At 38.4% G+C, this 15,363-nt stretch overlaps 1 long non-coding RNA gene across 50 annotated transcripts in view; it reads left to right on the top strand.

Moving 5' to 3' along the window:
- The window catches only part of LOC119703709, a 496,218-nt gene that overhangs the window by 209,240 nt on the left and 271,615 nt on the right, over positions 1–15,363 (top strand). For 40 of the 50 annotated variants that reach the window (XR_005257713.1, XR_005257735.1, XR_005257725.1 and 37 more), the window contains 2 exons: positions 5,253–5,337; positions 5,934–6,007. The exons of the other annotated variants lie outside the window; for them this stretch is intronic. This is a non-coding gene — a long non-coding RNA (uncharacterized LOC119703709). The remainder of the gene's footprint in view (positions 1–5,252; positions 5,338–5,933; positions 6,008–15,363) is intronic. 50 annotated transcript variants of the gene reach the window in all.

Here is a 15,363-nt window from a genome sequence, read left to right as displayed (position 1 = left end):
TTGGCACTGAGCTCCTCACAGACTGGCCACCTGAGATAGTCCACAGAATTTTTAAATTCTCAGTTGAAACCTTTCTTCCGTGGAAGCACCAATTTGTCTCTTTACTACCCAGCTGCCAGTTTTCATGAAACTTATGGCAGACTTTAAGTCCTTCCAGTTTCTACAGTTTTGCCCCTTCCTTAAAGAAGGGGAACTTACAGATGGGTGAAAGAGCAAACAGTTACATGTTGTGTATGTTATCCTTTGAAAACCAGGCTCTAATGATATAGAAAACTTAATTCACAAAGCTATGAAATATCAAACAACACTCACAAAGTTATGTGACAAACACCACTCATGAAGTTATGAAATACCTTATAAATATGAAATATCTTATAAATATAAAAGGTGAAACTCTGATTTATGCCAATAATCTCTTCAAGCACTAATGTTTGTCTAATGCATTCAGCTAACAAAAATTATTGCATATGCTACAGAAGGCATTATAATTTGAGATCCGCCTGTGCCATTATATCAAAGCTAAAATTATTCCATGAGACTTTGGAACATTCCATGTTGGTTGATACTACGTACTTTTAACTAAAAGCTTCTCCTTTCACTTTACATCAACAGAAGTGGAACAATTAATGCTTCAAAATACAAGAGAAGCTTTTGTTCTTGTTTAAATTTTTGTACCTTAGCTTGAAAGGTATCTTGAGCTCCTTTGAAGTTTCCCTTTAATATACTGCACCCAAACCACTTCTTTGTAAGAGGCTCATTTAACTTTCACATTCTAAAGATCTTTCAGTGCAAGCCCAAATGTAACAAAAGAAAGTGATAATTGTTGAAGCAGAGTTGTTGAATAGTGTAGACATTGAATCTTATGGAAGTCACATCCTGGAAGTATCTTGTGCAACTCTGGTGTATATATCTGGCAGGTAGGTCACATCACATAGGATTTGCTTCATGCTCTAGACTAATGTTTTCTTGAATCATTAATCAAGTTTAATAATTCACAGAGACCCCAATTCCACAGAGCTTGTGTGGCCCCATGCAGAGAGCCCCACTTGCTGCAGTGGCATTCCCTCAGCGGTCTGCTTGTGCAATTCTCAGGTGCGTGCTTAAATGCCATTTCTCTAAGTCAGGATTAGACTTCTGTAGCTTTCCCTGGGCATTGGATCAGACTGTACATCCTTTGGTAGAGGATTGGGTTTTCTCCTGCCTATATGTGAAAGCAGCTACCACCCAGCTGATAGTAACAGGAACAACTGAAATGCTGATTTGAGATTTCACTGAAGCCCCTTAGGACTGCAGGCAGAAGGTCGCGACAATCAACGCTGAAGAGTGCAGGATTGTTTGCAATTGATCCCGATTAACTGCCCTGGCACTCCCAGTGGCTATATAGCAGTGATATTCCTGCCCAGCAGCAGGGTATGTAACAGAGCCTGCAGAAGTTGTGATTGTTTTTGTAACCCTGCTCAATTCCCTGAATTCCTTGAGAGTAATTCATTATAGTGTACAGTTTATTTAATTTACCCTATCAGAAATGGGTCATTTCAGATTTCTGATGTCTGCCTGTCTTTGAGGCTCTGATGCTGTCTGTCATCAGACTCCATTGTGAGTGAGCAAATGTTGATGTCATACTCTGGTTTCTGAGTCATATATCATGTCTATATTTTATCTTGGTTTTGTGCTGCTACACAAACCTAGTGTTGTGGGAACTCACACCATTTCAGACCTCAGAAAGTTTAATTCTCATGCACTATACTTATTTTTTTTCTTTCTGAACTGGGTCAGATGTCCCTTTCTGTAATAATTTAATTAACAGTTTGGAATAATGATGCATTAATTAATGCCAGATTACAATGAAAATGCTACAGAATTACACTTTATATCAACACTAATGCAAAATGAGTTCCTCCTGGATAATATTTCTTACAGAGAATACAAAAAGAGATAATACTAATTAGGCCATCAATTTAAATTTACCATAATTTCAATCCATGTCACTTATCTGTTCTCTAGCACAAAACCTTCTGTTCTACCATACACTTTTTGCTGCATTGATATCAGTATGGCAGCCAGATTGGGAGTAATTTCCTAATGTACATTCTTATACAAATAATACACTTCTGCAGTGTAGTCCTGGGTCTGGTGTCTGCATTGTGGAGGATTGAGCTTTAAAAATCACTTATAGGTTTAAGAATGTTCTGACACAGGTCTTCTTTGGGTAGAGAAACTTCACTGGCAAAATAACACCCTCATGAGAGGCGTAGCATTTTGTGTCACGCGTGGCACATTATTAGTCTGAAGCACACAGTCCAGGTTACTCTAGCTCTTCCTGGCATGGCTCAGGTTTGCTGCTGCAAATGCAACATCTGCAAAGTCATTCTTTTGTGCATTATTATTTTAACTGCTTCATACCAGAATGATAGGCAAATAAGAAGTCAAGCTTTCTGTTCCCCAGAAGTTTCAGTCCAGCTATGTATTTCCACATCCAAGAAAAAAAAATCTTTTTTAAAAGCAAATCTGATCTCACTGCACTTTGGTGCTTCTTTCTTTATGTGACCATCACCTAGATGCTGCCTTTTGTGCAGGTAAGAAAAGAGGATTAAAAAGAGAACTCTGAAATGAAAAGCATGGGAAAAAAAAATAGCAAAGATGATTCAATTTCAATGACCAACCAAAGCAGCTTGCTTTCCTCTCCACTCCTGAGTCTCTGGCAGTCTGGTGGAACCTGCTGGGTCACCAGAATTTCTGGGTCCTTGCTCTTCCATGACTAACAGAGAGTCAAGTATAGAGACCACTCAGGCTGGCTTGGAAGCAGTGATGTTCGTTTGGAATTGCCAAGGTGTGCAGGAGCTTAGCCACATTCTGTCCAGACTATGTAATGAAAAGTAGTTAGGGCTTTCAAGTCATGTCAGTACCAGCACATGAGGAGTTTGAGTGTTCTTCACACACTGTGTAAAGACATTTGGAAATTATAAAAGGAAACTTCTTTTTGGTCTTGCAGACTGGAAATTCGTTCAGAATTTGCTGCATGATAGATTTTAATATATTTGGGGATTTTTATTCCAAAGACAAATAACACCAAATTCTGAAATTCTCTGTGAAATCAACTCATTGCACAGCTCTAGTTGCTTTCTTCAAAAACTCAAATCTCCTACTTTATAGAAGTATTTTGCTCAGTAGATTTTAATGGGATGTTTTCATATTGGACATTTTTACTAATTTTATTGTATAAAGTTGAGTGATTTACTTCAAAACAGAAAATGGTGGTGTCTTGTTAGAATGTGTTAACCAACAAGAGGATTTAAAGAAGCATTTGCCACTCAGCAGATCTGATCAGGAGAGTAGCTGTGGGGAACTACAAAGTAGTGGCAGAGTTCAAAGAAAAGAAAACCCAACATAAATGGTTCTGCTTTATGGAAAAGTGTTCCAGCCTGCATAAAAGCCCAGGAAATGATTTTGTTGGCATATTGTGTATCTTCAGAGGGGGCCATTCTTTTTTTATAGACATTCTGAGTGAAATGTACATCATGTAAAGAACAAGCCAGTATCCAGTGAGATGACATAGCCCTAAACCAGGAGCCATGTGGGATTTGACCACGACAAAAACTACACGTCATTCTCCACCAGCATGAATTTCACATTTTGTACTTTGGCTTTAGCGTACTGCTTTCTCTGGAGAGCTCCATTCTGGTCTCTCTATCACATGAGCAAATTGAGTTAGTGCACTATCTCTTCTCCTTTGCAGAATTTATTTGGAATTTAGAAAAGGTCAGATATGTAAATCTGTGTAATTTGTTTTATGAAACTACCTCTTTGTTTCGGGCAGTTCACTATAACTGTCTATCAGTGTGAGGGGCTGTTAAAAGAATATGTATTTAGGAGCAATGATGTGAACAGATTTCTGAAAATATGAAGAAAATTAATTTTTCTAGGAGCAATCTATTTAGGTAGAGGAATGGATATTTAAGAACTACAGTAAGCTCTCATCATTAGATGGGCTTATAGCTCAGTGCAGAGTAGACAGTGTACTGGAAAAACTATAACTACTACATGGGCTGAACTGATGTTGATCCCAGTGTTCTGGAATTAAGAAATCTTACAAATCTTTTCTATCTGTGACTTCTGAGAACTGGCAAAGAATGGTTTTTGGAGCTCGGGACTCAAGCCAGTATAATAAAACAGCCCTGTATAGTAAACCAGCTTTGTGCTGAGGGAAGATTTACTCTGTGCCAATCTACATGGCTTTCCCATCCCAAATGTTATTAATCCCTTACTTTCAAAAGCAATGAAGTGTATTTAGAAAAACAAAAAGAAAAGTGAAGATTTTTTTAGATTTTATATGTAACATCAACTAGAAACTAATTGTAGTAAAAAAATACCACACTGTTCCAGACTTTTTGCTTAGATTGCCCATTTTCAATATTTTTTTTTTCCTATTTAAGTATTCACATTGTATTTTTCTTTCATTAACTTCTATGGTCCCAAAATGAAGATCTTTCCTTCTTAGTCTGTTAGATGATCTTAAATCTTCATTGCTAAGAACTGTATCATGGAGATTCAAATAAAGTAGTTTAGCTGGACAGTTATCTGATGGTGCTGTGTTTAGTTGAAACTCCAAATCAGTGTCTGCAAGTGAGTATCTGCAAGGAACAGAAATAGGGCTTGATGCCTCCCCTGAAGATGACATCTTTATGGAACATAAAAACCTAAATGTGCAGATGTCAGAGTTAAGTTCAAGTGTTTTAGTACCCACATATTTAAGTACTAGGCTTTTTTTCTGGCACAATTCCAGCCTTATTTCACATGTGGAATACTTGTAAGGTGGTAGCTGATAGAGGATTTCAACAGCTTGTCAATTTTAAGTTTATATTTAAGGCTTCTGCAGAACATCCTTCTTCTATGACAGCACCAATACATTGGTAACACCTGCCTCTTTCCAGTTGATCACACCTGTTGACGCTCAAGTGCATTAACAATCAACTAACAACCCTCTTCTGGTTCTTTTTCATCTCTGTTAGTACTGGTAGCTATGTGCATAATAAATTATGATATACAATGAATTTAATTGAGTACTAAGCCTACTTCTGGTCATATTACTTAATGATCCCTCTAACACAGGAAGGATAGTTCTAAGAAAACTGTTTCACAGATATAGGTAACTTTTGAATAATACCATCCCCAATCTTGTGAGTGATGTGTATTTAAATTTTGTCCCAGAAGAGTAAGAAAGTTCATATTCATATTGACTTTCTTTCTTTAAGTCTGTGAAGGAGAAAAGCTCTAAAAGAGCTGACTTGGAAGGTTACACTGGCAGGCAGAAAACATGGGGCCCTTACCACAGTGCTGGTAAGTACTGGGAACAGCAGTACAACACAAATAATATCAAGCTTATTCCAGAAGGGATAATACATCTGCAGGAAGTGGGGCTGATCACAGCAGGTTTCAAGCATGGATTCTGAAAGCAAGAGAGCCACCCTGATGCTACACCTGAGTTTATACATCTTCCATCTTGATGGTGGTAATTCATCAGGGACAGCACTGCGCTGATGATGCCATGCTGCATTGGTACATGCAAGTGTGGTTGTAACTATGTCAGAAGTCAGATGTTTGTCAAAGCCAAGACAAATATTAATATCACCAGAGTCATATACTCAAATTTTGCTAGTGAAAACTTTAAAAGTCACCACTCACATACATTTATCAGAGCTAAACTACATAGATTGGCTAATGACTATTGAACATTTGAAATATTGAAGTTGAAAAGCAGTGAATAAAAACTGTAAGAATTGGAGAATGTTGAATAAATTCAAAGAAATCATCAAATCATTATGAGAGATCCGCTTATGGATATTTAGTCAACAATAGTTTTCTAAGTTATTTTTATGCATTGTTTATTCATCTCTAATAAGTATCATACAGTATAAATGATATTTTTATTTCAGCTCCTAGAACATTAAAAATCTATAGATGCTAGCTGAGAATTTTGCAAGCATGTCTGAATGCCAAATCAACTGAGGTAAGTTGGAATTTATGTCCCTGAACATATTGTATGATCAGTGGATAAGGCAGGGTTTAAATATAGATTGAAAACCACAGGCTATTAAGTATCTAGGAATATTTTACCTTATGGAGTTGAAGTCTACAACTAAACTTAACAAAGAGGTAATGTGAAATACAGTGAAAAAAAAAATTGCTGGGTGGTCTCTGCCACAGAGTGTATTGTGTGATGGAAAAGGCTGATAGTTACAAGAGAGATATTGGGACCAAACCTGACATACTGCATACATGAAACATCTTGCTTTGTACTGTCTGAGAAATGTTCTTTAAGAACTTGTGGGCTGGTTAACAAAAACTTTATGGCATTATAGGAAGCCCAAAATCTGGGATGAAAATGCTAGTGTTAGCCAAAACTTTTAGGTGGAGCAAATTTTCCAGAGTTACAAAAATATTGGGGTTTTTTTGTAGCCAAGGAAAGGATGCCATGTAAGTGGATCTCAGCCCATTTGGATAGCCTCTGAAAATGCACAAATGTGCTTTTTCATTTGTTCTCATTAACAAGGGTGAACTGCAAAGAGCTGCATGCAGTGGTGAAAGCTATGGGTAAGTAGATTTTAAATCATAAAGAAAATGCAGGGGAAAATACACAGTGGAAAAACAGGAAGCCCTATGAAACAAAACTAATGTAAGATTTGTTTGAGGTACTTTTATTTTAACATTCTTTTTATAAGTCGAGGCCCTGATGGCACCAACAGGCCTCGGCGGCCTCAGGGCTCCCTGGCTCTGCCCAGCCCCAGCCCGGCCTGCCCATCCCCACCTCTGGGCCCAGCCCAGCCCCAGCCCGGCCTGCCCAGCCCCAGCCCAGCCCGGCCTGCCCATCTCCACCTCTGGGCCCAGCCCCAGCCCAGCCCCAGCCTGGCCTGCCCATCCCCACCTCTGGGCCCAGCCCAGCCCCAGCCCGGCCTGCCCTGGCCCAGCCCTGTGCCTCGGCAGGTGCCCGCAGCCCCCTGGTAGCCAGGCCAGGCCAGGCCCTGCCGCACGCTGCCGAACCACGGAGCCTCGGCAGGAGTGCTGGGAGTTGTAGCGTTGGTGGACGTCAGGCCCATGGAATGGCGTCTGTTTCTTCCTCATCTCCTCGTGTAACCATGCTGGCTCAGACCAGAGCTCCAAGCGCTTGCAGTCTCAGCCTCTCTGCAGACAAGGAAAGACATACTGTGAAAACAGCTCTGCTTCTCCACTAGGACTGACACAGAGGCCTTAGAAGAAAGAAACAGACTTCCGCTAATTTCTAAGGCCTTTGAATCAAGCCCCTCAACTATATATGTTATGTTTTTCTATTCTCTCTGCTCACTTCAGTCTTCTCAGAATTGCCACTCATAAGCACCATAATTACCGCAGCCTTAAATGCTGTAGGGAGGCGATGGAGAAGGGTTACACAGTGAATGCAAGAAGGAGTTGTATTGCACTGCCTCATTCCTGCTCCTTTGTCTTTGATTAATGGGACAATAAACACTCATGAGCACTGCTAGGGAGACCTCAAAAGATGTGGACAGGTGCTTGTCTTATGGCTCTTCAAAGGGCATTTACTACCTTAAGTATTCTATGATTGTAATTTTCATTGAGGTTTGGTGGCTCTATTCCATTTGTATGGGTATCCAATTACAACTCAAATATTTGCACTTGACAGCAGTTTTAGACTACATAGTTAAATGAAAAATGAACCAAATGCAGTACATACTTTAATAACAATCAGTCTTAAGAGATTTTTTTGAGGAACAGCTTCTGACCCACCAGGATTATTAAACATCCTGTAGCATTTTTTGTAAGATTAGTCACAGTGTCTTTCTGAAACTCAATTTATATTATTACATTCTGCCTCCATAAATCACACTGTGGTATCAACTGAATATAGTATTCTTCTGTCTCATATTGTTGTAGAAAGTTAAAAAGCTGTCATGTTCCACCTCAGAAACGGATCCACATTGCTAGAATGTAATGCAGTTCTATTACAAGATTTGGAACTTTTTGTTATTTTACAATCCAGTACATTTGCAAGAGAATCCATTATTTTTCTCAGTGCTTCTTGGTGTCCTCACCTATATCAATGAATGTAGAAATAATAGGTATCAGTATTTTGCAAAGACACTAATTTCCAAAGATTTTTCTCTAGACTGAGCACAAAAGAAAGAAAACCATACATTTCAATTTGCACCAGCAGAGAACAAAATTTCTAGTTTTTCAAATGTGATTATTTACCTAATGCATTTTGTTTCTTGGCAAGTCTTGCAGATGATGCAATAATCCAAAATGTCACTCCTTCCTTTTACTCAGCATCAAGTGAACAGATCATTCTCCTCCTTTATTCTTTTCTTTTGACTGAGAGGGAAGCCAGCAGCTCTGTTCCTCTTGATTATTATATATCTCATACATTTGCCAGAATGGGGATATAAACCTAGCGCTCTATCCAGATTCAAATGTGAATAATTACATTCTGCCTACCTAAATTCCCACAATGATTTCATTTGGGTACAGTATATTTCTTCATTTCCTGCTCTTGGGCCTGTTTTGGCATCTATTGAAGTAAATGGAAAGTTCTCAAAGATTCTGGTGAAAGAAAATGTCCATAAACTATGGAGTAATTCTGTTGTGGTATTAAACAGCTGGAGTAGACATTAGTAGAGTTGTATCTTGCTGTAGACTGCCTGTCTTTACCAGTTTGGAAAACTCTTCTCATTTTATCAATGTTATGTGCATATTCAAGCTATAACAAGCAGCAATTAACATATTTTTAGGTATTCTGCTGTAGACAACTTATATATGTTTAATTTACAGATATATACAGTGGATCCTGGTACCACTGACTTTGATGAAGATCTTTCTTTGGACTTTAGTGACGATAGCTAGGTAATATCTTAAGAGTAGTAGAGGATAGTAGCATTCTTATGCATAGAAATTCTGTTTTTTCAGACATCTGTGAATGTCGGGGAAAAAACAGAAATAGAAAAGCTGTTCAAAAATTGAATTAAAGTCTTTTGAACCCCAGATTAAACTACAATACTCTACAATACTCTATGGTACATCACCAAGACCTGCATGCAGTTGCAAGTAATTGCTGCTTTCTTAACAAAACTTGGAATTTTTCCAAAATATATTTTTGCTTTCTCTACAGATAAAAAATACAGGTATTGAACCCTCCTCGATTGTCTCTAGGAAGTTCTTCAGAGGATAAAAAGAGAGCAACTCAAAATAGAGGCAGACCAAGTTGTAAAATTAATTCAGACCTGAGCTTTCCTAATTTTTTACCAGGCTCATCTTTGACCAGAATTTATTTTATTTAGAATTCTAATAACAGTGAAGGTCACATCTGTTGAAACTAGATGACTCCAGGCTGGAGTATATTTGATATGGCTGTTCCCACCTTCTTTTCTCTCAGTGTTTTATAAGTTATTCCATTGACTCTCATATTCTCATGAGCCAGACCCAGGCTGGGGCAGGACACAGGCCATCTCTTTATTCCTCCAAAGTCTGTGTCATGTACTTTTAGCCTTGGCCTGAGCTATTGGCATGAAAATTGCCTGTATTCTAAATATGCAACATTCCTTTCCTTTGGCCTTAGACAAAACTGGGAGGAGGGCTGATGTAAGTGGTGACAGCATCACACCATTTCTAAGAAACCCGCAGAGGAATTTTGCGATGAAGAGCATTGAAGATAATCTCAACAATTTAATATTGTGATTCTTATTGTGGAGTGGGAGGTCATCTTAATTCAAGAGCAAAACCAACAGTCTTGCAGTGTCACATTGTCACATACAGCATTTCTAATAATTCAAAAATCCTCTTAAGTCAGAAATGTGGTACAGCTAAGCAAAACCCCTTCAGACAAGAAAGATGCTTTTATTTTATTTAATTTTCAAATGTTTTTGCAGCTTGCTAGCTTCATAACCCAGGGCAAGTTTAATTAAAGTCAATGAAGCAGTGTAAAGTGAAGAAGAAATCAGCATTAGAAAAAGTGTTGATTGTTTTCTAATTATGCCATGGACTTTCTCTGTAATAGATTCTTGCCTCTTTAACTCTAGATAAAGCCTGATGTCCAGTGTAGACAGGCGACTTGGGAAACTCCTTACTAAAATTTCCTTACTAGTTGCTTATCTAGTTATCTTAGCATCTTTGTGACATGATCGATTTCATTGCTTTTTGTCAGCTGTTGGACTAGGTGGATATTATCTTCTGAAGATTGTAACAACAGAATAGTGTACCATGCAGGAAAGTTTTGCATGTAGAGTTTGAAAATCTCTTAGTTTGTTAATCCTGTATTCAGAAAGTGTACCTGTATGATGCAGATTAAGTGGCCAGATTCACCTGAATTGAGTAATTCCAGTGAATACGGAGAATAATAGTAATTTTGAATGCTGAGAACACACACACACACACACACACACACACACACACACTCCACACAGTCTCACACAATGTCAGTTGGATTTGGTCAGTAGGACATGGCTGGACAATTTGCCTACAATGCAAGTGGCACCCCTCTTACCCTCAGTGGGTAAGGATCTGCCAGTTGCATATTCCCTCCAGTTGCCCAGAGGAGCTGTGGATGCCCTATCCCTGGAAGGATTCAAGGCGAGGTCGGATGGGTCTCTGAGCAACCTGGTCTAGTGAAAGGTGTCCCTGCCCATGGCAGAAGGTTGGAACTACATGATCTTTAAGATCTCTTCCAACCCAAACCATTTGATGATTCTGTGATTCCTTCCCAATATTTGCTGACTTGATCCAGTCAGTGGACAGTCTGCATTCCCCATAGCTGATCATCAGCAAGAGTGACTTGCTCTAGTAGACACATATGTCTCTCTAGAACGGTGGATTTAAGTACTTTCTAGTTCATCCTGAGGTATGGATGAAGCTTACAAGGGATGATTAAAGGGCTGCCTGACTGTCCAAAGGTAACAGTCCAACATCCCAGGACAACATAAAATCATAGAATCATTTGGGTTGGAAAATACCCTTAAGGTTTTAAGTCCAACCGTAAAGCTCACCCTGCCGAGTCCCCACTGAACCACACCCCTCAGCACCATGTCTGCACATCTGATGCTGAGCAAATGCCCCAGCTGGATTCTTTGAGCAGTCCTCCTGTTTCTGTAAGGTTGTGTCTGCTGGCATTTGCAAGGTGACTGCCAAGACAATGCTACATGTAAAACACTCAGCCTCCAGCTGGTGCATCTTTGACCTGGATGTGGCAGAGTCAACACATTGTGCAAGTCATCAATCCACATAAAGTTAAGGTCATCAGTATTTGCATTATCCACCCCCTTTAGTTTTTGTTCATGCAAAATGTTTAAAAGAATTCTTACACAGAAGAATTTAAACACAGGCTGGTATTTATCCTACAGATTTGCAAAACACCCATGGACTAGAGAGAAACTTATTCTGTGGCATGCCATTTTTCTTTTTGGTAAGTCTGTAACACAATGTATAGAATCACAGAATAATTTGGCTCAGAAAAGACCTTTAAAGATCATTGAATCCAACAGTAAACCCAACATTGCCAAGTCCCCCACTAAGGCATGTCCCTAAGTATCATATTTACATGTCTTTTAAATACCTCCAGGGTTGGTGACCCAGCACTTCCCTGGACAGACTGATGGTTGACAATGGCTGGAGTAAAGAAATTTTTCCTGATTCCTTATCTTCCCTTCTGTTTGATGCAGCATCTCATGCTTTGGTGTTTCTGACGCACCTGAGTTCATCTCGTCCAACCTACCAGAGGAACTTGTAGCCATGTCATCCAAAATTTTACCATGATTTTTTGTATTTTCAAATCCGTCTACATATCCAGAAATATTCCCACTGTGCTGTTACAAAAAAGCATCTAGTGTGTTATACCAGCTGTGCTCTTAAAGAAAAATTAGATTTAATAGCCTGCTGTAAGTCCCCTTTGTTCAGGACTATACATTAAATAAAGTATGTATTATAACTTTTGATATGTTTACTCCTTTATTTTACTTTGAGACAGTTTATTCAGTGTGCAAAATACTTCCATCAACATTTTGTCTTGACGGTCCAGAGGCCTCCTAAATGGAACAGATACATTAGGTACTGTACTTAGGAAATTCTGAATTGTCCAGCTGTTCTTCATCGCCATTTTGGTGGGCATATTTCTGGTCTTGATGAAGAAAGAGTGTGCTTGCAAAAGTCTAAGCATGAGCTTTGAGCAGGTTTCTTGCTAAAGTTCAGTAGAAGAGTGTTACATTTACAGAGGAATCGAAATGCTCCTTAGCAATGCAGTATTCCTATGAGAAACTCACTAAATGCTCACAGAATCAAAGACTACAAATGAAATCTTTTGCATCTCTCTAGAGAAGCAATTCAGACATTCCGTACTTATTTTGCAAACAATCAACTTAATAATCTGGTTATTTTTTGTAGAAATGATAACTTGTTTGTAACTTCGTATTAAAAAACACAAGTCAATTAGATTGCAAGATCAAGCATTGGAATTTCAAGGATGGTCCTAGAATCCTAAGTCAGCTTCTCTCAGCTATGTGTTAGGGTAGCATACTTATTTACAAATCTCTAATTAGTTTTGCCTCATTTTGCGCAAGAGGGTGATGATTTGCAGGGAACGAGGAAGGTGTTGAGTATTTCTTTTTAACTTGATTGTTTAGTCTATAGTCTTAGGCCTTATTTATTGTCCATTGTGCCAGCTAATGCAATCCAAACCTGCACTGCACTTGAAATAACTAATTTCTTTTTACTATTTTCAATGGCATTCTTCATTATAGAATTATATTAATATTTCCCCTGCAAGCTTTTCTGCATTTGGGAAGAAAGAGTACTATCCCCATTTTATAGTGGGGAAAGTGTAAATTTGCTGAGCAGTGATAGGAAGTCACCATGACTAAAATTCTTTTTTTAAATTTATGTTCTCTCAGTGACGTTGAGAGACATCTCCTTATGTCCCTGTATTATGTGTAAGGGTAAATAGGAATTTTAACTTCTTGTTTTTCTATCATTCATTATGTGGCTTCTGTATATTAGACCATTCTTTATTTGGGCAGTCTCCATCTCTTTCATCTCTGCACATTGGGATTTTCCTTTAGGCTCCCATAATTTTCACTGTTCATATCTAGACATTTCTACTCTAGGTAGAATAAGATCAAAATTCTGTTTGATTGTCAGCTCTCTGTCTCTCTTTCTCTCAGTGTTTTAATCTTGAAGATGTCTGTTTAAAGCAGAATAGATTCCACAAAATTACTACAATGGGGACAGTATCACTGCTGACTTGGTGCTAGGGCTGAATAATCCCTCTCAGAGACAATGAGTGTGTGTGCCATCAGCCAACTCTGACAGAGGATGCTGGTTAGCATTAATTTTGTTGCTGATGGTTTTATGAAGGAAAATTCCGACTGCCAAGAATTAGACTAAAGTAAATGAGCTTAGTTTGAACAGACCACTGCAGGGGCTGGAATGGTCCTTTGCAATGATTGGAGCTTGACTTAAAAAGCAGCATACAGAATGCATATTCCATATCTAAACCTCTCAGTGACTTGTATTTATTATTCAGACTGATATTCACTTATGTGAAAACTGTCTTTGAATTGGAAAAAAATATTAAGTAATTAACATAAATATATCCACTCCAGCAACAAGCTGTTATAAAAGTAACACAAGATGTAAATTGGGGAGACCTACTAATGAGGTGGATCAGTGTGCTCTTGAAGCCTGGGCCAAGGAAGCTGTTGATAGCAGTTAGAAAATCATGTTCACAGCTGTAAGACTTAAAGGCAGGGCCTTACCATTCCAGGTTCTTCAAAGGAAGCCAAGTCCTTGAGGAACTGTAGAATTTCAATTATGTTCCTTTCTACAATTTTTCTTTGGTTGCAGTGACTATTCTTCTTCTCCAAACCAGTACAAATGTGGGCACTGAATCATGTTTTGGTGTCCTGTCGCCATGGATCACTGTGATCACACAGCAGCTAATGGTGCATGGGCTGAGCGCTGCATCACTGTTCCAAACCAGCCTGACTACTAAACAAGAGAGGCAGGAAAAGGAGAAAGTCCTGCTGATAGCAGGAACTTCTGTTTGATCTGAGAATAATTTACTGAGAAGGTAATTGGTGAATTCCCAATGGGAAAAAACTTGATTCTGTCTGAGCATAGGTTACCAAATGTACCATCATAAAGTAATTGATTTTGTGATATGTCAGGTAGGGAAACAGTTGAAGCTATTGAACTTTTCACTTAGGGCCTTAGGGTGAGCTTGAACCAAGCTTCCAAAGGTGAAGAACCAGTGCTTGACGTGTGCAGGGTTTTGCACTCTTAACAGCCTCTTTAACTTTCATTTTTCCCTTTTACCAAGATCTAGATTTGCACAGAGTCTCATTAAGATGGTTGAGTTGTCATTGGAGATAATCACCAAAGGAATGTGTTATAAAAGGAGAAAAAAGTATGTCTAGAAAGTCTGAATAATTTTTTTATGCTGTTGTTTTAGTGAAGAGGCTTTGGATGCTGATAGAAAAGTTACTATAGCTATAGGGCACATTTAATTGCATTTTAGAAACTTCTTTTAATCCGGTAATAACAAAAAATTAAATCAGTGCTGACATTTTTTTGTTGCCAGAAGAAGGTAGTAAAAGGGTAAAGAAATAATTGTTAGTTCTGAGAATATAATTAGCAACTTTAATGCTTTAATCTAAAAAATGCATATTTTGAGCCTGGGTGAATGATTAAAGAAAAGATATTGAAAGCCTTTGAAATTTCTAACTGTTTGTTTTTAATTGTAAATTATGATCACTATAATTAGCTCATTTAGTACATTTATAATGTAAACAAATATGAATATACAGAACTTCAGTGATATATTTCAGGGCAAATAAGAGCAACATTGTGACCCTGGGCTCTATTTATTAAGTCTTTCTTGTAGTGTTTGGCACTGCTTCATTCTTTCATACTGTTTCCCCCCCTTTTTTCCAGAAGATAAAAGAAAGCCGTACATAATATTTGCAGGTCTCTGCTGAGGTCTTAATGCATCTGGAACTACACTGAAGAAAACACAGATAGAAATCTAGTCCTTTTTGGGCTCCATTTAACTCTAACTCTGAAGTTTTCTTAAAGCTAGAGTTTTTATCATGGTAGAAAATAAATACAGCATGTTTTCTTAAACACTAGGTTGTTAATACAGAGCAATTAGATGAACTGAAAGTAATGTTATTTGTCAGGTATACTTACTATTTCCATATCTATCTGTCTGCAGAAATGCAGTGTGTCTGATACTGCCTGTCCTGTTTCCTGGTGATGCACTTTGTGTAGCATCCTGGGACCAGGTTTCAGAAATCTGTTCCTTTCCTCATGCACGTGCTGCCCTCCACATCA

This window comes from Motacilla alba, chromosome 8, assembly GCF_015832195.1.
Source record: "Motacilla alba alba isolate MOTALB_02 chromosome 8, Motacilla_alba_V1.0_pri, whole genome shotgun sequence".
NCBI lineage: Eukaryota > Metazoa > Chordata > Aves > Passeriformes > Motacillidae > Motacilla > Motacilla alba.
Note: the sequence above shows the minus strand (reverse complement) of the source record. Positions and strands in the feature narration are given on the sequence as shown.